Source organism: Delphinapterus leucas, chromosome 2 (assembly GCF_059928025.1).
Source record: "Delphinapterus leucas isolate spDelLeu-1000000601 "Yukka" chromosome 2, BTC_Dleu_Yukka2, whole genome shotgun sequence".
Classification (NCBI taxonomy): Eukaryota; Metazoa; Chordata; class Mammalia; order Artiodactyla; family Monodontidae; genus Delphinapterus; species Delphinapterus leucas.
The window spans coordinates 49510091-49533444 of NC_143130.1; the positions used below are offsets into that span (position 1 = coordinate 49510091).

The 23354-nt window shown below is 36.7% G+C and overlaps 1 pseudogene; it reads left to right on the forward strand.

Moving 5' to 3' along the window:
* LOC149750017 (uncharacterized) overlaps positions 1-23354 on the forward strand; it is a 167053-nt pseudogene that overhangs the window by 95171 nt on the left and 48528 nt on the right.

The window sequence follows — 23354 nt, forward strand, 5'->3', positions numbered from 1 at the left end:
TTCAGACTGTTTTACCTTTGTGAATACCTTTTTTTTTTTAATTGGAGTATAATTGCTTTACAATGTTGTTAGTTTCTGCTGTACAGTAAAGTAAATCAGCTGTATGTATACATATATCACCTCCCTCTTGGACTTCCTCCCCACCATCCCACCCATTCAGGTCATCATAGAGCACAGAGCTGAGCTCCCTGTGCTATACAGCAGGTTCCCACTAGCTATCTATTTTACACAAATGGTAGTGTATTTATGTCAAACCTAATCTCCCAACTCATCCCACCCTCCCCTTACCCCCATGTCCACATGTCCATTCTCTATGTTTGCATTTCTATTCCTGCCTTGCAAATATGTTCATCTGTACCATTTTTATAGATAAGCATTGATACTTTTTTCATTATTAAATGACCCAATTTATTTCCGGTAATAATATTCCTTGTTTTCAATCTACTATGTTTCATATTAATAAAATTACATGAGCATTCTCATAATTACTCTTCCCATGGCATATTTTTTTCCATTCTTTTACTTTCAATCTATCTGTGATTTTATATGTAAAATGCATCTCTTGTAAGGAGCATCTCACTGAGTCTTACATTATATCCATTCTGAATTTAAAATTTTTTTTTTTGAATTTAAAATTTTTTACATGGAATATGTTACACCTATTTACATTTAATATACTTAACTATATGTCTAAATTTAAGTCAAACATTTTTCTTCTGTTTTCCTATTTTTTCCATTTTTTGGTTTCTTTGTTTCTCTGTTTTTGTTTTCAATTTAGATTAATATAGAAATTTAAAATATCCCATTCTATCTCTTCTATTGATTTTTTAGCTACACTTCTTTGGATTATTGTTTTTGTGGCTGCATTTGAGTTTTACTGTATGCTTTCTTAATTTATCACAATCAGTCTTGAGTTAGCTTTGTACCATTCTGTGTATAATGAAGTAACCATATAACTGTGCAACTTTATTTATACTTTCTCCTACTTTTTGTGATATTTTTATCATACTGTAATTTTAAATATTAAAACCTCATAATACATTGTTATTTTTTTCTTTAACTAGTCTTTTAAAGAGTTTTTGATTTTTAAAGAATTTAAGAAAGTAAAGGAAGTAGTCTTTATAGTTACCATTTCTCTAAGGTCCAGAGGACTGTGAGACCACAGGCATGAGGCTACATGATGGTAAGACCCCAGTTAGATATCAGGAAACAGATCCTGACAAATGTGACACTGTGAGTTGGTGAAATCTTTCTGCTTTTACTCCCAGCCTCTGCTTAATTGTCTAAATTCCCCTGTAAGGGAAAACTTGACTGAGAGGATTCTCTCTGCCTTTGGGCTTCTCCAGATCAGTCTGTCATGGCATCCCATAGATTCATCAAAAAATCTGGTTTATTTCTTCTTGTCTAAGTAAATACTGTCCTTTCTGAAAGATTTGTTCCTCAGACCACCAGCCCAACACCTTCAGCAATTGACCCAAGGTTTGAGTTTGTTCTATATTTTTCATTTACTAAGAAAAGTCTTATCTTTCCAGAGTTTAGTTCTTTTGAATTTCTTTGTGTCCACAGATCTTTGGTGATATTTTTAAAAAGTATGTGTTGTTTGTTGTTGTCTTTTAATTGTTGTTTATTTAGTGATTTCTTATTATTTTCTTGGGAGTTAAAGTCTTTCATTTCTTTCTTTATCCTAAGCAAAAGTGGGAGATCCTAGATTGTCTCACTCTTTTCTTCCTTCATTCGTTCTTTGATTCCTTCCTCCCTTCCTTCCTTCCTTCCCTTCTTAATATATAAAATAGATTTCTCTGCACCCCATGTTCCCACAATTCAAGATTAACCAATGCTTTAAAGCTCAGTTAAAGTTCCCTTCTCTGTGAAAATCTTTTGCAAATATACACATACATGTCCACCTCTGACAGAATCTTATTTAGCAGCGTTATCATTCTTTTGGCATTTATATAGACTGTTTTTCATGGTTAGTTTTTTTTTTAAGAGTTTTTAAATTAAGAGTTCTTAGTCAAGAAGTGTTCCTGTCCCAACAGAGTTCTACTTCCTTGAACATAGGGGCCATGTTCTTTGTTTGTTCATTTGTTGTTGTTGTTATTTTATTTTTTTAATTCATTGCAGCTCAAGAGCCAACAGAATAACCATGAATTTGTTTGAAGATAACAGTGCCCATAATTATGACAACAATTCTCTTGTCTGAGATTGCAGGAAATAAGAGATATGAAGTTGTTTTTCCACATAATAAATCTTCATTGGCACAATAAAAGATGTAATGAAGCACTCTCCAAATACACATATGCTTACTGTGTATACATTATTATAACATAAACATGAGTATCTTTAAACACAAAGTCAGGATGTCTGACTCTGACAAATATAAATATACTCAAATGTGTAGATAACCTTATATGCTGTGACCATTTATTTTATTCTGGGTACAAGTGTTTAATATAGGCTTTAAGAATTTACAGATTATGATAAAAAACATAAAATTATGGTGAAAAATATCTTATATTTAGTTCATTTAGGAAATTTAGGAAATTAAATTAATTTAGGAAATTAAATCCTCATTACAAACATATTAAGAAAATTTTTAGTGATGAAAATATTGTTTAAAAATTCAAACACAATTCAGTGTGTCTTTCTTTGAAAGCAAATTTCTACTTCTCAGATGCCCCTCCTTTTAGTATCCAGCATACTTGTAATGATTCTTCTTCAAATTCAGAAGTATTATGAAAACATTGTTTACGAGAATGATGTTCATGAATGATGGTCATAAATTAGAACATTATGTTACATTCTTAATATATATAGTTACACAGGCATTACTTGAAAAATGTAGAGTACATTTTGAGTTAAGAGATAGTATTTTCTATAGCAAAATTATCTACAAATGCTACATAAAAATTACTTAGTGCAATAGAGGGGGCAAAATACAGAGAAAATTACTTGAGTGGATCCACAATCAAAGGCCATTAACTAGGATTTGCATCCTGGCAAAATTTTGACAGTCAAGATTTATAATCCAAGTTTCTGGTGGTCACTTTCCATGTCATGATTAAAATTTTGAATAAGTCACCTTAAGGTGGAGTAGCTTCATGGCTTACTTTTACTTCAGAGATTCACCAGGCCCTACTTCTTGTTCATTTCCCTTGTACTCTAAAGTGTCCTTGGATCTGTTCCCCTGTTGAGAGTGTCCTGCTTCATCATTCTCTTTCTCCCATGTCTCCCTATTTGGTTCTTTAAGGTCAAAAAGAACAGAAAGTTGTGAGACCCATAACAAACTCAAAAAGGCAAATTTATTGGTTAAACGTTGGGCTTAAAGAATCTGTTCCTAAAGAAAGTTAAAGAATTTTAATTAGAGTTTGAAAAGCAAACCCAAGAAATTCACTCACCACACTGAAAATAAGTAAAAGTAAAATCTTTCATTTATGTCTTTCACATTACATTGTGCAATGTTACTTAAGGTCATGAGGAATATCTTACTCATGCTTGCATCTCCAGCAGCTCACCAATGTCATGGCTAAATACTGGCTAAATTAACTAAAACAAAACAAAACAAAGCAAAAAGGGAAGAAAGGAGGCAAAGTTAATTTAATTTAATAAGTTAAACAACTTGGACTTTAAAATCATTTTAGTCTGAATCCTAGGACAAAACAATCATATTTAATTTAAAATGTTTCTTGATTTATTTTTCAATTTATCACTCACCCTTTTACAAACCCTTTCAGATCTTGGTTGAATCTCTCACTTATTTGACTTGTCTCATATGTGAATTTTCCTGTACTCTTTAGATACAAATCTGCAAACATTGTATGGGTTGAATAATGACTGGCATTTGTTTCTCCTTAGAAGCTGCCAATCATTGCCTCCCCACATACTCCCTCCTCTCAGGGAGTCCATCTTCATCCAGGGACTCTCTCAGGTAGTTGGTCTTACTCATCCATGTTTATTCTAGGAAACAGAAACCTCATCCAAACTGGTTAAATGATAACAGAAATGTCCAAAAGTAGAGTAGCCTTTAAAGTTAGTTAGAAATCTCAGTGATGTCACTACAGAACCTCTTATCTGTTTGATCTGATTTATGTAGCATCAGCTTCCTCCACGATTTCAAGATGGCAGTCAAGAACTCTAAGAGAAACATACTTTTTCTTCTACAGTGAGAGAGAGAGAGAGAGAGAGAAATCTGGATTTGAGCTGATTCAAAAACAAGAGAGAAGTTAGGAAGTTGAAAGAGTAGTATGGACAAAACTTTTGAAGAGTTTTCTATAAAGGGAACAGAGTAATAGAGTGATAATTGGAGGGAGATGTGGAGTAAAGGGGGAATAAGAGACTGTGTGGGATATTAAAATTATGATGATGGTGGTGATGATTTTTCCAGAAGGTTGGGCCAAAAATAACTGTTTGAGCATGTTTTTCCATGTTTACTCACCATTTGTATCTCTTTTTCTGTGATGTACTTGTTCTTTGCCTACTTTATTAGGTTATGTGTCTTCACATATTCTTGATTCTAAGTCTTTTTTTCTAATATATTGCAAATATTTCCCCCAAACTGTCACAATTTTAAACTGGTATGTTACTGCAGAAGAGGTTCAAGAATGAAATCAAATGGTTATCATCTGAGAGGATTCAAACCTGGTCTAGAATTTATATTTTAAACATTATGATACTAAAACTTTGCAGATCACCATTCAAATATCTTAAATATTAGAACACTAAAATACTAGCCACTATTTGTTAAGGGTATCACTAACACCAGACACTGTGCTTAAAAGTTGCATACGTGACCTTATGTAATTTTCATAATCCTATGAATTAAATATGGTAATTTGTATTTCACTGATGAAAAATTGAGCTTCAGAGTGTTTAAGTTCATCACCTAAGTTTACACATTAATGACAGGAAAGAGTTCAAATTTGAACCCTGGTCTGACTCCAAATCACTATTCTAAACCTTTTAAGGTAACTTCCAAAATCAATGATCATTAGAATTTAAATTGACCTTGAAGATCTCTTAACACAGCTACCTGAAGAGGCAGTATAGGGTGGATGTTAAAAGTGTGGAGTTGAGGGCTTCCCTGGTGGCGCAGTGGTTGAGAGTCCACCTGCCAATGCAGGGGACACAGGTTCGTGCCCCGACCCGAGAAGATCCCACATGCCGCGGAGCCTGTGCGTCCGGAGCCTGTGCTCCGCAACGGAAAAGGCCACAACAGTGAGAGGCCCGCATATCACAAAAAAAAATGTGGAGCTGAATCTTGGCTATGCCTTTTAGTAGCAGTTTTCTGGATCTTCATTTTTCTTATCTGTATGAAAAGAAGAATATCATCAATCTCTTACTGTAGTTATTGGGATACATATGATGATAAAGAAGCACTGGCATATAGTAAGAAGTCAGTAACTATCAACTATTATTATTATTACTATGATTATTATTACTTTTTCTCCCCACCTGACACCCAAATCTCTTTGTCAATGGGTCCAACAAATGACTACCCAGTCCTGAGAGATCAATCTCTCCTGCTAAAGTTAACTCATTACCTCTTACAGAGGTCTGTTCTATTTTTGGAAAGTTCTAGTTATTAGAATGTTCTTTCTTATAATCAGATGAAAGTTGCCCTTCTTGAAACTGTTTTAACAAGACTTTCTAGAATTACATACAACAGAAAACTAAACTTTTGAAGATCATTATTATTATGTCTCTGTAAGTTGTCTACTAACGAAGAAAAACGTCATCAATGTTCCTCTTAAACTTCTGAACAGAACCCTCTTCTGTAGGTGTGACTGAGACAGCCACAGGTAAGCAGGATTATTTTCTTCCCTGCTTTGCATCATCTATTATGTGGCCATGCCCACTTTGCTTACTTATGCAGCCATATTTTACAGCTGACACATATGCTACTTGCACTCATACTATCTTGAATTTACTGAGGTTTTAGACTCAAATGTAGAGTTTATATTTGACTTAAAAACTCAAGTACCTGGAGTAAGTGGCTGTTTCCGAGATATTGTTTCCCTATTCTTATAGTATAATTAATTTCTCAAATATAATATAAATCAAATGTTTAAACTGGTGCTTAATAACAAAAACCATGGAACTATTCCTTAATAGCTTTTTAAAAAATGGTTTTGATTAATTCCATCTACGTCTTTAGAATTGTCACCTGTGCACACACTACATATGAAACTGCAATATCATTTGATTATGTCTATATACTGCCTGGTTTCTGGAAACTGCTTGATTTCATTTCTTATTTCTTCCCACTAGCCTAATAAATAATCATGAACAGTCCTTCCTCCTCCAGTCATTCTTCCTATGCCTTACATGTGCCATAAAATTCATTCTACTTACCTTGCTATGTAAGGGGTTGCCTGATTCCTGTTTCTAATTCTTTCCCTTCCTCCCTTCCTTCCTTTTTTTCTTCCTTCCTTCTTTTTTTTTTTTTCTATAAATCTTTGTTTAAATGAGGTCAGAGACTTATTTTGTTATATGGGGCAATTAATATGTGAGAGAGGAAAGCATAGAGGAAGGTGTTGGCACATGACATGGTAGATAATTCAACCCAAGCCATCATCCCACAGCATGAATAATGAAAAACTCACCCTCCTGGCACTACTTAATAAACTACATCTTCTAAGTATTTACAAGTCAATAGTCAGTCATGTATCCCTATATCTTATTGTCATTGTTAGCTTTTTAGTATTCACATACCGTTCCTCTTCTAACAAAAAATTCTTTTAGATGCTTGCACTAAAAGAATTATGCAATCTGACTGAACCATTATCACAGAATATATAAAATCAAGTGATGGAGAAGGATGTTGTTCAAAGATACACATACAATTGCATTAATAACATCAATGGCTGCTTTTCCTTCTTCTTCAAACACTTCCACTTATCCTACGAGAATTCCCACTCTATCCAGAAAATTTTCCTCTATCTCTGCTTGTCAGAAAATTTTCTCCTTCCTTGACGTTACTCAGTGGTTTTCAACTGAGAGTTCATGTTAAAATCATAGAGAGAGCTAGGGAAAACCCGACATCCTGTAATCCACCTCAATTCAATTGAATCGATTTGTAGAAAGGAACTGGTCCTTGAGAATACTGCTCCCTCTGCAGCCCCCAAAAGAGGAGGATGACTTATTTCCCAGGTTCTTCAGGGTCAGAACTGTGGTCACTATTCTTGATCCCCATTATCTCTTTTGACAATAATTTCCTTGTGCTTTTATAAAAATTCTTGCACTGATTCTGCATCCTCTCCTCTTTTATCTACAGATGTCTTTATCTTGTCCTCTAATTCACAAAGATTTTGGAATCTGGCTCATAGTTTCCCTTTCCAGCCCTAATCTTATTATCATTCTCAAAAATATAGTGCGATGAATATAATAACAGGTTCTAGAACCTGGGTTTGAATCCCAGCTCTGTTATTACTAATCGTGTTGCCACGGGAAGATTATTTAAACTCTCTTTGCCATGAGGTGGAGAAGGTACTAGGAGTGAGTGGTACCTCTCAGTGTTAGGATTCAGTGAGCCACCATGTTTGTTTCTCTGGGTTATCGCCCATATTATGCTTTGCTTGGATGATAGTCGTAAACCTTTCATTGACACCCTATCAGAATTCTCACCCCTCCTCTAGTCAATTACCTTTCAGTTATCTTTCACAAATACAAATCTAATCATGTGACTTCCTTACTAAAATTCCTCTACCTTACTACTGCCTGCAACATACAATATAATTTTCTATGAGCAGCATATAAACCATTCACTGAGCTGGTTTCCAACAAATCTTCCTCTTGTGTCTTCCTTCACTTAACGCTTTCCCCCTTTTCCTTCTTTCTCACTCTGGTCACGTATATTATGGATTCCATACATATAGCTTCATGTTTTTATCCAGTATACACTGATCAGACTTGAAATATGTGGGCATGTTTCCTTGGATATGTTTTGCAAGCTTTCTAAGCTTTAATATCCTCAGCTATAAAATTAGAATAATAACAACACTTACCTTGAGAGATTCTGTGAGCATTAGATGTATTTACAGATCCATACACATTTACATACATACATATATATTTACAGAAACATATCCAGATACATTTACAGGAGACATATACCCATGATATGGGCTGAAAAAATATCAGTAGCTGCTTTGAATTTTGTCAATATTGTTGCTTTTATCCTTATTATTAGTAACGTCATTATTGTAGCTCCTCTGTAAAGCTTGTTCTGTGTCCCCTTCTACTTATTCTCTGGGCCCCCCAACCCTTCGTATCTATGGCTATGATAACTTTTTGTCCCCTGGGTTGTGACTGCTGTGTTTTATGACCACCATTCAACTAACATAGGATAATTTTGAGAGCACATCCCATCCAGTATCTGCTCCTTGGAAAGAAAATATTCCCTTGATCAGATTCACCAAGTGCTCACTTCAAAGAATTGTATACACCTCAAGGTCATCAGGAAGAGTGTGAATTACCTGATACTGGAGAACCTGACACTGACAGGCTTTCTGCTGTGGCTCAGCTTTCTGTAAAAACAGGAAAACTGCCTCCTGAAAAGGTTGATGCCCCTTCTCTGTGCAACCCTCCCTCTGCATGCAAACCTCCCTAATTTTGCCATATCCAAAGGTTTCTTTCTTCTAAACTCCCCCAAATTGTGTTTATTTCTCATTGAAGAGCTCTCTCCCTGCCCCTCTTTGTCTCTCTCCTTCTCTTTCTGCCTCTGTCTCGCTCCAGTTTTTCTCTCTTCTCCCCCTCCCCTCCCCTCACCCCTTACTTCTGTCAGTTTTGACCTTTTCTATATTGTCATCTCAACGCTCAGGGGGTCCCCATCTCCTTCTCATCCTGCACTGGTCGTCAGGCCACCTCTCTCTTCTCACTTAGTCTCTGCCTGATAATCATCTAGCAGTGAAGATCTGATTTAGAATTCAATCATTAGAAAAGGCATGAAAAAAATGTATGGATTTTTATCCCTGGCACATGACAATTACTGCAAGTTATTTCCATGAAGCACAGAGAAGAAAAACAAGCATGTTATAGCTTGGGAAAGCCAGTGTCCATACAGCCTTGAGAGGCCAGTGTTCCCGACCTGTCCTGAGAAGGTTTTATCAGGACGCTCGGTCAGACCCACTAAAGGGCAATTTCTCTTTCTTAGTATTAACCCTCAGTTGGGAGTTAGTTCAGGCAAGGCCTTGCTCTTCACAAACACTCCAGGATAAGGTGATAAGAAGATTACAAGTAAAGCCTCTTTTTAGCTATTCTACATCTCCTGTCAGACAGAGCAAGTTAAATTACAGCGCAGGCCACAAATACATTGATCATCCACTCGGCTTGTACTACCCAAGGTTTTAAAGAACCATGCTGAGGATACGTGAAGTCATCTCAGCCAGGTTTATTTTAGCAAGGAGGGTTAACCCAGTTCAAAGAGGTGAAGGACTGGAAGGGGCTCCTAACTCCCCAATGCTGAGTTTGATTTATGTGTGATCTTCATCAGTGAATATTTCCTTACGGCTCAGGAGGGGTGTTGAGAGAATACATGGATGATGCCATAGCCCCTGCTCTTAAATGGCTTACATGTGTCTCTATCAGTCCCCGGCCCCTCCCTTGGCTTGGAAAGCCAGGCTCAAAACACAGAGAACAGTGATAAAAATGGCTTTTATCCTATTTAGAGTTTGTATATCAGTGTTCAAGATGCAACATCAGTTAAGTCTTATTACATGTTCTGGTTTATGCCTAAGATATAAAGTTAGTTTTTGTCTGTTTGTTTATTTGGACAAGATGCTCTCTTGTAAAAAGCTTCAATTACCTTCGTTCAGCTTATAAAACCTACCATGTAGTTTAACAAAGATATAAATTCTTTGAATGGTTTTGAGAGTTCAGTCTTCATAGAAATACCATAGGCCCTTTTGAGGCTAAAACAGAAAAAAAAAGATAAATTATTAGAAACACTTAAAGATTCTATGCATGACACTCTTCTTTATTAAAAAGACCCATTGTAAATTGGAAAGTTCCGAAGTCTTTGTGGTGAGGGAGAATGAATTATAATGACATCACTGGGTCGTGAACTAGGCCCACTGGCTACTTTCCAGAATGAAATTGACTAGGAGAGATCAGATGAGCCCATTCGTAACCATCCGGGATGCAGCCAGGGAATCGAGGTTCCAGCCCCCCATTTAGGACACACTTCCTCTTCCTCTTCGTCATCAAATACCATTGCAATTTCCCAGGCAAGGTTTCTAGCCTAGCAGTGTATTTCCATCCATATTCTAAAGAACACTCCGAAAGTTCTTTGTACTCATTTTCAGTGAAAGGCCTCATGAAAAATATTAACATGTCAACATCTGGCTGACACCTTTGGTGCATTTTCATCATGTTGCTGATGGGAAGCATTTTGCCTTCAAATAAGCATAATTTTCCAGTCTTTTCCATCTTCTTTTTTGTCTCTCTCGCAGCATAATAAATGGTGTCTGAAGCCTAAGAGAAACTCATTTCTGTTAACAGATCATTTGTAAACCTTTAAGGGCAGCTGGTGAGAAAGGGGCATTTTTTTCTTCTGTCTTAACTTTCCTGGTTGTCTCTCTAAATGCAAAATGACACCTCATTCAAAGCTTTCTGGTGTCATCTTAATCTCCCTTATTTTACACTTTCTACCTTTTTGATATTGCTATAGACTGCATGGAGGCTTTTTACCTAATACTGTAATACCTATTATCTGAGGCATTTAGGTATATAGGCTCTTGCCAGCTAAGAATAATGCAGATCAATTGGATGTCAGCAGTCCAATAAAGTCAGATAGTATATATATATTTTTTTCAGCATAGAAAAAAAGATGTCTGCCTACCTGACCTTAAAGCCAGCACATTTCAATATTAATATATTTTATGCATGCATGTGATAATGTTTTACAATTCTTATGGATATGCAGGGAAGTCTCATTTTTCTCAGTGGAGGATTATTACCTACTCTGAGGGGGCTATGATTATAGATACTTGCTAAGACAAGAATAATTGACCATAAAATACCTTTCGTATTCCCACAATTATTTTTGCATTGACTAAAAGTGTCAAGAAAATCTGATTTTATTAGCTGGCCCCTAATTTGGACTCCATTTAATTTTTTATCTGGCTTTTTCCCCCAATATGTTTTTAGTCTGGGAGAGTTGGCAATTGTACAAAAGAACAATCTGTTACAGAACCTTTACTGAATGGAAGTTTTATAATCCAAGCATAACATCAAGTATCAAATAAAATAAAAATGTATGAGATCAGCAAAGGGGACATGCTCCAAGGTAAGGAACTGATCTAGGGCCTAGGAAAAAAGAAGTTTAAATCAGAATCTGACAGCTCAGCTATGAAGTAAGGCAGTGGAACAAAGGGTCAGATGCAGCTTTGACCCCTCATTCCCCTCCACCCACCAAGAGATCAGATCCCATCAGCACTGAGCCTATTTCCAGTAAGAAGCAAGGAGCGGAATTGTGCTTGTTAAGAAGCAGTGTGGACACATCTAAAGGACACTGGAGGGGAAGAGGGAGGAAGTATATTGCCTCTTCAGGAGCCAGGGGATGCTGTGGACAGGAGGAGTAGCAGTGACAGGGTACCCACTTGACTCTCAAAAACAAAATCCACCCTGGTTACCACAGTGCTTCTTTTCATGCCTTTGTCTTCAAAATATTAGAAACAAGGACAAATCAGTGATCACAAGTGGACATTGTGGTCAAAAGCATGACTGCTTCTGAAAAGAACTCAGATGAAGAGGAGGACAAGTGTTACACTGTCACTGTTAATGGGTGGAGGATCTTGGCAACTCCTTTCTAGGACTAGCATTCTGATTTTGGAGATCCTAGAGGCATAGAGGCATTGGCTTTTCAGGTAGTAGAGGAAGCAGTGGACAGGAAAAGTGGAAGTGACATGGCATCCATTTTACCCTTGCAAATAAATCCTTCCTGGCTTTCATATACATATCGGTCAGTGTAGACTTGTCTTTACTTTATGACTAATCTAACTCCATAAAACTTAATTTTTTATATTTTCCTGAAATCAATAAGCATGGTATACAACTGAAAATGAGACTCATGGGTACCCCACACTCTCAAGTCACCAGTGAGCCAACTACAGTTGGGGCCAGACATTTCTCCCAGGTGATATGAGTGGAATCTGCTACCATCAACCATACCTCATTCAACTCAACCTCACACCTCATTCCCAGTCTACTGATGGAGGAAATCATGGAGCAGAAAATCTCTCAGCTCTGTGAAGAGTGCAGGCTCATAGGGAGAAGCTATTTTCTTCCCATTCCTAAAATAACTGGTTGCAGGATGGGAGATTCAAGGGGATAACTTGTAGAATCTGGAGGTGCCTGTGGGAAAGGGAACTGACTTACTATGCTTTAGCTGAGTGTTTGCTGGAACCAAGAAACCGTAGCATATCCTAATGCTGCCGTGACCAAGTGGAAGAATACGGTGAAGGAGATTCTGTGTGACCTAAACAAGTGCCTACTTGTGTTTTAGGGCAAAATGCCCATGAGACTGGACTCAAAGTTGGTCAAAAGTGATCTTCAAAGGGAGGAAGTCTACTAGGAAGGAGATTAAAGATGGCTAGGAGGGTGGGGCTTGCTGGGACTGTGATGCAGTGTGCCTGGGAAGAAGACAGAGCCACTGCCCCCACCCTAAGTGGGCTTCCTGCCCCCAGAGGGTGAAAAGAAGACTCAGTGGTTCCATCTCCAAGTGAGCAAGCACCGAAACTAAAGAGGGGTCTGGAGACTTAGGGCTGCCCAGGAGGCTAATTGGCCAATGGAGAAGCAGGCTAAGAACTTCTGGGGACATCAAGGGAACAGGTAAGGTCTTCAGAAAGATGTTCTGAGGTTAAACTACACACCTCAGGGAGAAAGAGCACATCATGAGTGGTGGTTACTAGTTGCAAAGAGAATCGCTGAAGCCAAGGACCATGCCCCAATCTGACTTTTCTACCAATTTAGATAAATCTTTCCTCCTTTGACTTCTTCTCCAATATCCTCCATTTAATACCAGAAAGTCAATGAAGGACAGGGGAAGTCAAATATGCATTTGGTTCTTCTTGATCAGGTCAGATCAGGAAGGCCAGAAGAGCTTGACTAAAAAGAGGGAGAATGATGAGAGTGTCAAGGAAAACACTTGCCTCCGTTTTCCAATCCAAGCAGCCATGATCAAGTCTGTCATGGGGTCAGCTGGGGGAAAGAGGAGAAGAAATTTGAATCCAATATGAGATTTTAGTTTTAAAATAGGCTAAACGGAGTTTTAATATCTGAGAAGGAAAGTTATAGAGGCCTGCCAAGTTATTTTTAAAGAATGGAAAAGGGAGGTTTTGGCATAGCATGGTTGAAGATCAGGATTAGAAAACAAAGTAAAACAACAACAAAAAGGACCCATTTTGTTTCTTACTCAATTTAAGGTTATTTGATAAACCAATTTTACTGCTAAGGTGTTCATTGTACTCTCTGTCTATCTGACCAAAATAATCACCTTCTGACCTGATTAATAATTTAACATAAGCAACAGGAACACCTAAAGGGATTGTTAAGGGGTTATCTGTCATATAAGTAGCTGTTGATGATTCCAAAGCAAACCATGACTGCTTTGTCAAATTTAATTACATATGTAGGAAGAAAGTTCCTTGCTTCCCTAGAACCTTATTTATTTGGGAGCATTCACTGCCATTTCTGGCAGCCACTTCCAATCGTAAAGTTTCATTTAAGAGAGACAATTGTAAGAATCATTTATAAATAAACACATAACACTGATTTCACCCTCAGAATAGATAAGAAATACCTTACTTTATGCATCCCACTGTCGCTTTTGGTATCTCAGGGAATGAAAAGACAACATAGTGATTTCATCTTATATTATTGAAGGAATAAACATATAAAATAGATACTTCAGGTTAATTAGCAGAAGTTTCCTATGGTGATTCATCATTTCATTTTCAAGACTCCACAAATTTGGTGGGTATAAACACAACACCTATAATGAAAGAACAGGGGGCTGTCCATTTAATATTCCAGAACAATTTGTTATACTGGTAGCAATCAATCAACCACTTTTATTTTCCATCTATTTCCTACTGAATTCAACCCTGAGCTCACAATCCACAGCAGCCTTCATTTCCATTTCTGTGTAGAGGGCTCTACTTACTTTGGCTCGTGGGCTCAGGCACCTAGACCAGCCTGGATTCCTGAAATGAAGGCATCTGTGGCTTCCCTAGTCTTTGGCTTGTATTCATTTAGTATTTCAAAAGATGAACATGATTTTGATGTACTGTGTCCTGTATCTTATCCTTTGAGTTATCTTTTTCTCACTCTTTGACCTGGATGCTTGACTTCTTTTGTCCTAAATCACAGCCTCAAGACTGGACCATAACAAAATATAGTAAAGTGACTGTAGTTTTCACTGCACAGCATAGCAGGGTAAGTCATCTTCAGCAGATCCTATGGGAAACATTCCTAATAGCTCAAATATCCTGAAATTAATTCACTTGCAGAGTCATTCCATCCTCTTTCAGTTGACCTCAGTGACAACTAGACTAATGTCAGGAAGACAACTTGTTCACCTCTCCTTCCTCTTAGGAAGCCATCACCTGATAGAGCCCATAGGTTGGAGAAGATACCATGTAGTTATAACCAAAAGTGTTATTAACCTTGACCAAGAGTGAGAACCATAGAGTCCCAGACTCAGACTTTAGAGCTGGATGGATGGGCTCCAAATCCTGGCTCTACCTTTTTCCAATGCATAGACTTAGGCAAGTCACTTAAAGTCTCTGCACCTTCTCTGTAAAATGGAAAAAAAAATAATATTTCCTCAATCAAGTGGATTAATGAGGTGGCATAGAAGATAAAAGCCCAGGCTAGATAGCAAACTGCTCTCGATTAGTGTCCAGGGTCACAACTAATCAGGTGTGATCCATGGGCATTGAGTTCTCTATGTTTCAGTTTCATCATCTATTTAATGAGGATGCTAACAGTAACCAAGTCATTGAAACGCTTTGGATATGAATTTAGTTATTATTGACAAAGTGTTTAGAAAGTGCCTGGCCATGGTTAATACTCAATAAGTGTAAGCCATTATGAATGATATTATTGTAATATACTATTATTTGTATCACTACCCATAATCAAAATAATGAGGTGAATATTAATAATCTTCTTAGCAGGTTTGACTTGGAGCCAACCATAAGTCATTAGTTTACTGAAGGGGGTCTAAAGCCAAAAGACTGAGAAACAAAATGTCCCTAAATTGGCCCCATAACCACTCAAGATCCCAGCCACTTTCCATCTCTGCTGGGAACTTAGCAAATCACATCTTATGGGGGTTTCTTGTCGGGCCCCAGCCTCTGCCTGAGGACCTCTAAGTTGGGTGAGTAGTAAAGAGGAGATAACTCTTTTTTTTCTATTCTAGAAGAATCAATGGTATTAGAAGAAATCCATTGCTTTAATAGCAGAAGCAAAACCAGTTCAGCCAAGTTTCCTGGGTGATGGGGAAGTTGTAGCACATCTATCAATGCTTACTATACATCAAGCTGTATAAGAAAAAAGACAAGCCTCTTTTCACCCAGGTAAAGCCCATAGATAAAATGACCAAGAACCCCACCATGATGGAGAGAGTGAATGTGAAATACACTGGCTTTCATTCTTCAAAAAACAACAAAAAAAGAAAACATACATATATATAGTTTTAAGTTGAAGGCACTGTGGAGAATACCAGGCTAAAGCAGTCTCTGGTTTGTCTAGTGTGTAATGAAAGTAAAATAAGTACACAGATATCTCTAATGCAAAGCAGGAAGTAGTAAATGTCAAAGAAATCCACAGATGTGGTGCAATTAAAGTGCTAAGGCAGTAGAGAGGGCTTCCTGTATAAGCTCTGCAGCAGAAGTGGCATTTGAATAACTTTTAGGTTCTGTTAAGGACTCTTATGCCAAACACCAACTCCTACCCCACCACCAATGGACCAAGCATTAACCCATGCCCTGAATGTCCCTTTTCCTTTCTCTGCCTAGCAAGCATGTACTCATCTTATAATACTCACTTTAAGGGTTATTCCTCTGATGCACCTCTCCAAATAGATTTGGCCCTCCCCCATTTGGGAACACACACAACTTTGTATCCACTTCTCTTCCTTTGACATTTTAACTCATTACTCTGCTACAGTTCCAGTCTTTCAATCCTCAGTGCCCGGGGATAGAAAACTTTGTGGAATGATTGAACTTTAGTTTTTATAATGAAGAAATCTTGAAGAAAATGAAGCTTCCTGCCATCTATGAAAAGGAAAACATGGAAGAAAGGAACTCCTTGTGTGTGATTGCCTGATGATACATGATTTGATTTAATCGTCATGATCCAAATATTACCAGTTAGCATCATTATCTCCTTTGACTCTTGTGGAAACTGAGGTTCAGAGAAATTCAATGACTTATCCAAAGTCACAGTGCTGTTAAACTGAGTAGCTGGGATTCGAACCCAGGTGGTTTCCTTCACTGTGTGATGTCCTCAAATAAGGAGATACATCAGCAGAGTGACATAGATGCACCACCTCTGAGGGTTACTCGATATTAAAAAGTCAATAGTCACCTTGGCAAACTCTAAAATGGGTGCTTCCTACCACCCCCAAAACCACCATGGAGTTTTCTCTTTAAAAAAATTTGCCTACCTGGAATAAATGCATCTGCTCCTGAGAAAGGGAAATCAGGTGTTTTTTTTTTTTTTTCTTGCCCTCTTCCTCCATCTCTTCTTCAGTTTCTATATCTCTCTCTCCCTCTCTCTCTCTCTCTCTCTCTCTCTTCGTGACGTAGAGGAGGATTAACTCCCTCAAGTGAAGATGGTGGTGATGAGAATGATGATGAAGATGATGAAGATGACTGGGTCAAGCTTATGCTAGGATACTGGTTTATTCCCTAAAGGGTCTGCCCTGAGCTTCAGTTGCTAGGATGGTACAAGATTGAAATTTAATTTCAATTTTTTGATATCATAGGAAATAAAACAAGCTGAATATTTTGTTTAAAAATCATTTTTTTAAGGAAAAATCAGAAATGAACAAAATGATTTACGTGCAAAATTAGACATCATTTATAATTTTTTAAACTAGAAAAACTAATTAAAAAACTAAAGAACTAGAAAAAATTCAATGTTCAATGATAAGAGTTTAATAAATTAAGATAATCTATACATATGGAATATTCTATATTTATTCAAAATATGTTTACAAAGAGAACATGAGATAAAATGTGATATGTTATTAATTCAGACATCAGATTACAAACATAGGAAAAGCATAATTTTAATTAGATAAACACTATATATATATGTATATATTTGAAGAAAAAGATAAAGAGATTAGAAAAACATTAACAGTAGTTAGCTCTGTCTGACTGTGTAACTGGTGATTCCTATACAGTTTCCTAATTCTACCAGTAACATGGAATTCTTTTGTAATCAGGAAATAAATTCAGGTTTGATAAATGCTTGTCAAGCACATGGAATTTCATCTTGCAATTCCTCCTAGAAAAAAATTTTTTAAAATATTTTTTTGGTATTTATTGCTTCATCCCAACCACGGTTTCCAGGAAGGAATCTCTGTCACCCTGTAGCTAGTGTTTATTCATACCTCTTCACTCTTGCACCCATCAGTCTGCCTTCCAAAAAACATCCTTGATACAGTTCAGTGCATTGAAAAGAAAGTAAGCTTCAGAACGAGGCAGATCTGAGTCTGAATCCATTTTCCCATATTTCTCAGCTGTGCAATCTTCAGAAAACTCTACTTTCTCTGAGTTTCAGCTTCAGGATTTGGTGAGAATTAAATAGGGTTGCATATGCAGAGCAACCAACACAGGCCCTGGAATACAATGCATTAGTCACTAACACAGGTCATTACTTCCTTCTGCCTCTCCTTCTCTCTGCACCTCTCCAAACTTACTGATTTTTCAAGTTCCAACTCCCATTCTAGTTCAAAGTCTTTCGTGACTCTCCCTGGGCAGCATGATGTCAATTTCTAATTATGTTTTCTGGACAACTCACTTAGCACTTATACACAGATTCATGCACTTAGTGAGTACATGGCAGGTCTCACCACCCAAATAGAAGAAGCAACCCACTCATTGCATCTAAGGCTCTCATTTATTATAAACTTTCAATCAGCAGCTTATGATGCAGAGCTGAATCTTATCAAGTTGAGTTTTGAACGCTAAAGTAAACTTATGAGTCGTAATATGTAATAGAATAGTAAAAACTGCAGTCTGCAGTCATGTTTCTTCTTGTTTCACCTGGAACAGGCTGAAAAGCTATCAGTGGCCCGTGGGTGGTACCTGGTGGCTGTATCTGAGTTGTCAAGATAGGATGTCACCATCCAGAGAGACAAGAGGCCTCAAAAAGCCCAGGAATAGTCCTGATTCTTGTCAGACTGTGGAAAAGTGCTAAGAACATAAATTGGTGAGAGCATTTGATAAGGTAAAGTGAAGTACTTGGGTCCTACAGCTATAATTTCTTCTCTTACAAGTCCATCAGTCAAGTAGATTACTTGGGAGCTTGGTTTCTATGGTAAGGAAGCAGAAAAAAGAGAGAGAACAGAGGCACACAATAATATCTGTCTAAGGTGTGTTTCTATTAGTACTTTTCTGTCTAAAATTATTGACATGCCAAATCTAATGATTAAATCCCAAGCTTTACGTCCAAATGCCTGAAATGCCCGTATTTTACTTCTAAGAAGTTACGAGTTCTTTTATTCTCATACACTTACTTGTCTTCCAAGCAGTGAACAACATAAATAAAGCTATTTTTATATTTGATAATTTAAAACCATCACTTAATAATATATCTTTAATATAACATTCTTCTTTTCTTTCAAAGTCTTATTTTTTATATTCAGGAGAAAACAAACTATATTTACCTCTTCCTGCTGGTGTGTAGAATGTAAATAGGAATAAATATATAGGTAGGAATCATGTGTTGTGCTGTCAGTTGAGACTGATTTTTTTCTTCAAAAATTGAAATAAAAATGCACTAAGCGGTGCATAGGAAGAATTCCTATTACATTGTCCCCATGAATGAAAGTTGAGTTGTTTGGCCTCAGTTAATTTTTTAGGAAACTTGCAAATGAAGAGGAAGGCAAGCTTTTAAGAAACCTGTGGTCATAAACATAAGATTTTGATGCCAGAGAGTAATTAATGCTTTGTTCCTCTTTTGAATAGCAAGAGAGGGAAGGTTTTTTGGCTCTCTCTCATTCAATTCTATTGATCTGCCAAAATTTTACAGAATTTAGTAACATCTATTATTTCTTTTTACATATAGTTATCCCTATCCCTTACTTGTATTATTGCCTGTTTCTTCTTTGCTTTTTTTATTTTGCATGTCATAAAAATGCTGAATTTGTACAACTTTCAGGTAATTATTTTTATGAGCTCACTGCAGGTTATCTTCAGTGCTATCACGAAGCCTTCCAGTGGTCAATGAATCATACAGAATATTTCATGATTCCTCATGCAGAATTGCTGCAGAAGCATAAATCAGTCTGTAGAAATACTTTTAAAAGTTGGGAGCAAAGAGCATCCTTATAACATTGTTTTTCTAATTATAAAAGCAGTACACACAATGTGAAATATTTAGAAAGTAGAAAAAAAGCGGAAAAAAGTAATTAACCTCCTCATAAATATTTTTAATATTTTAATTTATATCTTTCTGTTATGAATGCTAACATGCACAAATGTAGAGTTTTGTACTCTGATTTATTGTCACTTACATCAGAAAGAGAATATTTTCCTTTGTCACCAGAGTTTTCAAAATTATTTAAGAATCATTTTTATATCATTGTCTGAATAAGCTATAATTTAAATTGATATTGACTTTTAGACTATTTTGGGTTTTTACCTGAAAAAAAACTTAACATAGGAAAATAGAAAGATATGATTTTATGCAGTTTAATTTGGTCTGGTTACACAAATTCTCCTTCCCCCCACCCCATGCCTAAGTCACACATAATTAAGATTCTCTTCTAAATTCAGTGAGTTTAAAAAGTTTAATGAGCCTTTTCTGAAATAACAAAAGATAAGATTCAAGTTAAAGAAAAGCACCTTATTCACAGGAGATGATAGTTAAATGGTAAACAACAGCTGTCTGAGAGCAGCTAGGAAGGGCCTGGCTTTCTGTAAGATGATTCACATACTTGAACTAGAACTTCTGAACTCTAGAACAGGGGGTTCTGTGGCAAACTATGGCCCAAGGGCCAAATCCAGGCCCACGGCTGCTTTTTTATTACCCATAAGACAAGAATAGTTTTCACATTTGTAAATGGTTGAAAACAATCTAAAGAAGAATGATATTTTGGGAGACCTGAAAATTATATGAAATTCATATTTTCGTGTTCATAATAAAGTTGTATTGACATATAGTCAACACTCATTTGTTTAAATATTTCATTGGCTGTTTCACACTATTAACAGCAAAGATCAGTAGCTTCTGAACAAAGCACAAAACTATTTACTATCTGGTCTTTTACAGAAAAACTTTTCAGAAAAAAGAGTCCTGCTCTAAATGATCATCCGGTTTTGAGTAAAGTAGCATTAGAAAAGTCTAGGTTCATTTTCTTTCTGCCCTCACTCTGAATCCCTTTCCTTTTACTTAGCAGTATTATTTGCTCCCATCAGGGAAATGAGGATTGTCAGTAATCATTTGCTATCAGAGTTGCCTTTGAACTTCAGGAAAGCCGCCATCTTGTTTTTGTTCACTTCTCTAAAGCTTAGTGTCTGCCACATGAAACACAAGTAAGTTCTTTAAACTTCTTGTTATCTTGAGACAGGGCAAGACCTTTACCCAATTTATTTAGTTATGGAGGAGAAGAATGAAAGATTGGGTCCTAAGTGTTATTCAATGGCATGACATGGTTTTCCCTGGAAAGCAGCCAGAACTGATGCTTATGAGGTGTTTGTCTGATGAACTGTACCCCTGTGACACTAAGCAGAGCCTGGAGGAGGTGGCAGTCCATCTTTCTAACTCAGGTTTGACTTACAAATCAGAAGAATGTGCAAAGTCCATGGAAGCCAGACCCACCCCTAAGACAGTTTAACAAGGGGACTATAACCCCTGCTTGTTGAATAACCATTTGGAAGGTGGGATGATTTGGATTGTTGTTGAAGTGTATTATAAGATTTTTGTGAAAGCAAAATAGACCCTAGGTAACTGCTGACTGTGATATTTGCTTTAGTAACAGGAAGTATGGGAAATAATTATTAGCTAATGTCTATAGGTTACAGAGAAACTTTCTACATAAAGGAAGCCATATGTTGAATGTATGGAAACTTCCAGCACAGCTGACATAAACAGAAAAAAAATAACAAAAATGTTGGGAGGTTGAGAGGAAGGGAACACTGTGTCAAAATGCCTCCAGGATAAAATTCCACATTCAGCAAAATAAGATGAGCCCAAATATTTGATAATGAAATTCTCTTATAATAGGATTTTATTATTACAGAAATCTGGATGTACCATGAGTTACTTCCGGCTACCCCAACTGTCCTCAACTTCAGTTTTAAAGTCAGATTGGAATTGTACATGCTCTGTACAAACTCATGAGGCTCTAAGAACTGATTTTTGTTCTGGCCATGAAAACAAATTCTACAAGAGTGTTTGACAGTGTTTACAATAAGTAAAATTCTGGGTAACTGAGGTCAGTATGAAATGTAATGACTTTGCAAAGACACAATTGCATTGTATGTGTTACTGCATTAAATTTAAGTGACATTTTAGTTTTTCCAATTAAAAAAGTAGTATATTTATTATAGAAAAATTAATAAAAAAGAAATTTTAAATGAAACTTCCATAATCTCTCCACCCAAAGGCAACGTTACTTAAGGAGTGCTTCCTTTCAGTCTTTTGCTGTGATATTTTTTCACAGTTCTAATTATACTCAAAGTTCAGTGTAGTCTCTTGCTTTTTCACTTAACTGCATAACATAATTTCCATATAAGACAGTTACAGTTATCTTGAAAAAGCCTTAGGGATGGATAGGCAACCTATTAGAATGTTTAGATATTAAGAATAAAACTAAATTCAATACCCAAAGTGCACATTTTCTGTAATCACAGAAGAAGCAAAACTTTTGTAACTTTTTTTTTTAATCTCATGAATTCTTTTTTGGCCAAGATCTTACAGTCTGAGTGAAGACCAAAACAAAACAAAACAAAAAAAGTGGGGGAGGAATAGGATGGGGAGAAACCAAAAAAAAAAAAAAAAAAGTCAAGAAAAAATGAAAAGAAAGAGAGCCAAAGAATTGAAAAGAAAATATGCCATTCCCGAAATACATCTGGTCCTGCTGAGAGTAATAGTGTTTGCGTAAACGTGTAGACAACTCCCTAAGCTGAATTTTTTTAAAGCCTACCTCTCTGATACTTATTGCATTAATCCCATGGTCCACACAATTGACATTCAATAAAGAAAAATAGACCCAGAACAGAATTCATTTTTTAAAATACTATAGTCTTTTAAATTAATTTTTTATTTCACATTTTCCCTTCTTATTTCAGTATTGGCAAATTAGATATGGAAACAAGGCCATGCCAGAGTGGCATGGCTGGTATTGACCTGGCGGGGAGCCGTCTCCTTGCAAAGGGTCACACAGCATGGCTGTGGCCGGTCTCAGGAGCAGCACAAAAGTCATAGGATCTGATGCCAGAAGGCAGAATTCCTTACACTCCAATTCCTTACACTTCAATTACTTACTTACTCTCCAATTCTTTACACTGCCCAAAACAAGTTTTTCCTTGAGGTCTTCTTTTTGTGAAATCTCTGTATTAGGGCTGTGTGTGTCCCTGATACAAAACCCCAATGCCACTTGCCCTCTTCACGGGAACCAGGAGAGAAAGTAATCCGAGCTTTTCTTGGTCTACCTCAACACTGAGACATCATAACATTGAAGTGTAGATTTATAGCATGCTTTATGTATATTTTCTTAGTCCCAGGGCCCCCCTTTTCACAGATACATACACAACATGTCATGTAGAAAATATAAATCGTTGATGGTATAGGCACTTTCTTCCTTTTTAAACCTTTCCAAAGGTCTTTTTGTTAAATACACCCAGATGCCGTTTGACAGATGAGGGGCTAATTGCTCTGTGAATTACCTCTATCGATTCCTGTTTCATGTTGAGCCAAACAAACAAAAGATATTAATGCTTTGAAAAAAATGAATGATGACCTTTCTCTGCAAACACAGCTTGCGGTCTCTGATTATTGGTGATTCCAGAGAGCAGCGGTCAATGGCAATAGCTGTAACGCTATGATCACTATAATAAGCTTGCCTGACCTTCTCTGCCATGTTAAGTGGTTTAAATTTATTTGCCCAACAACAGAAG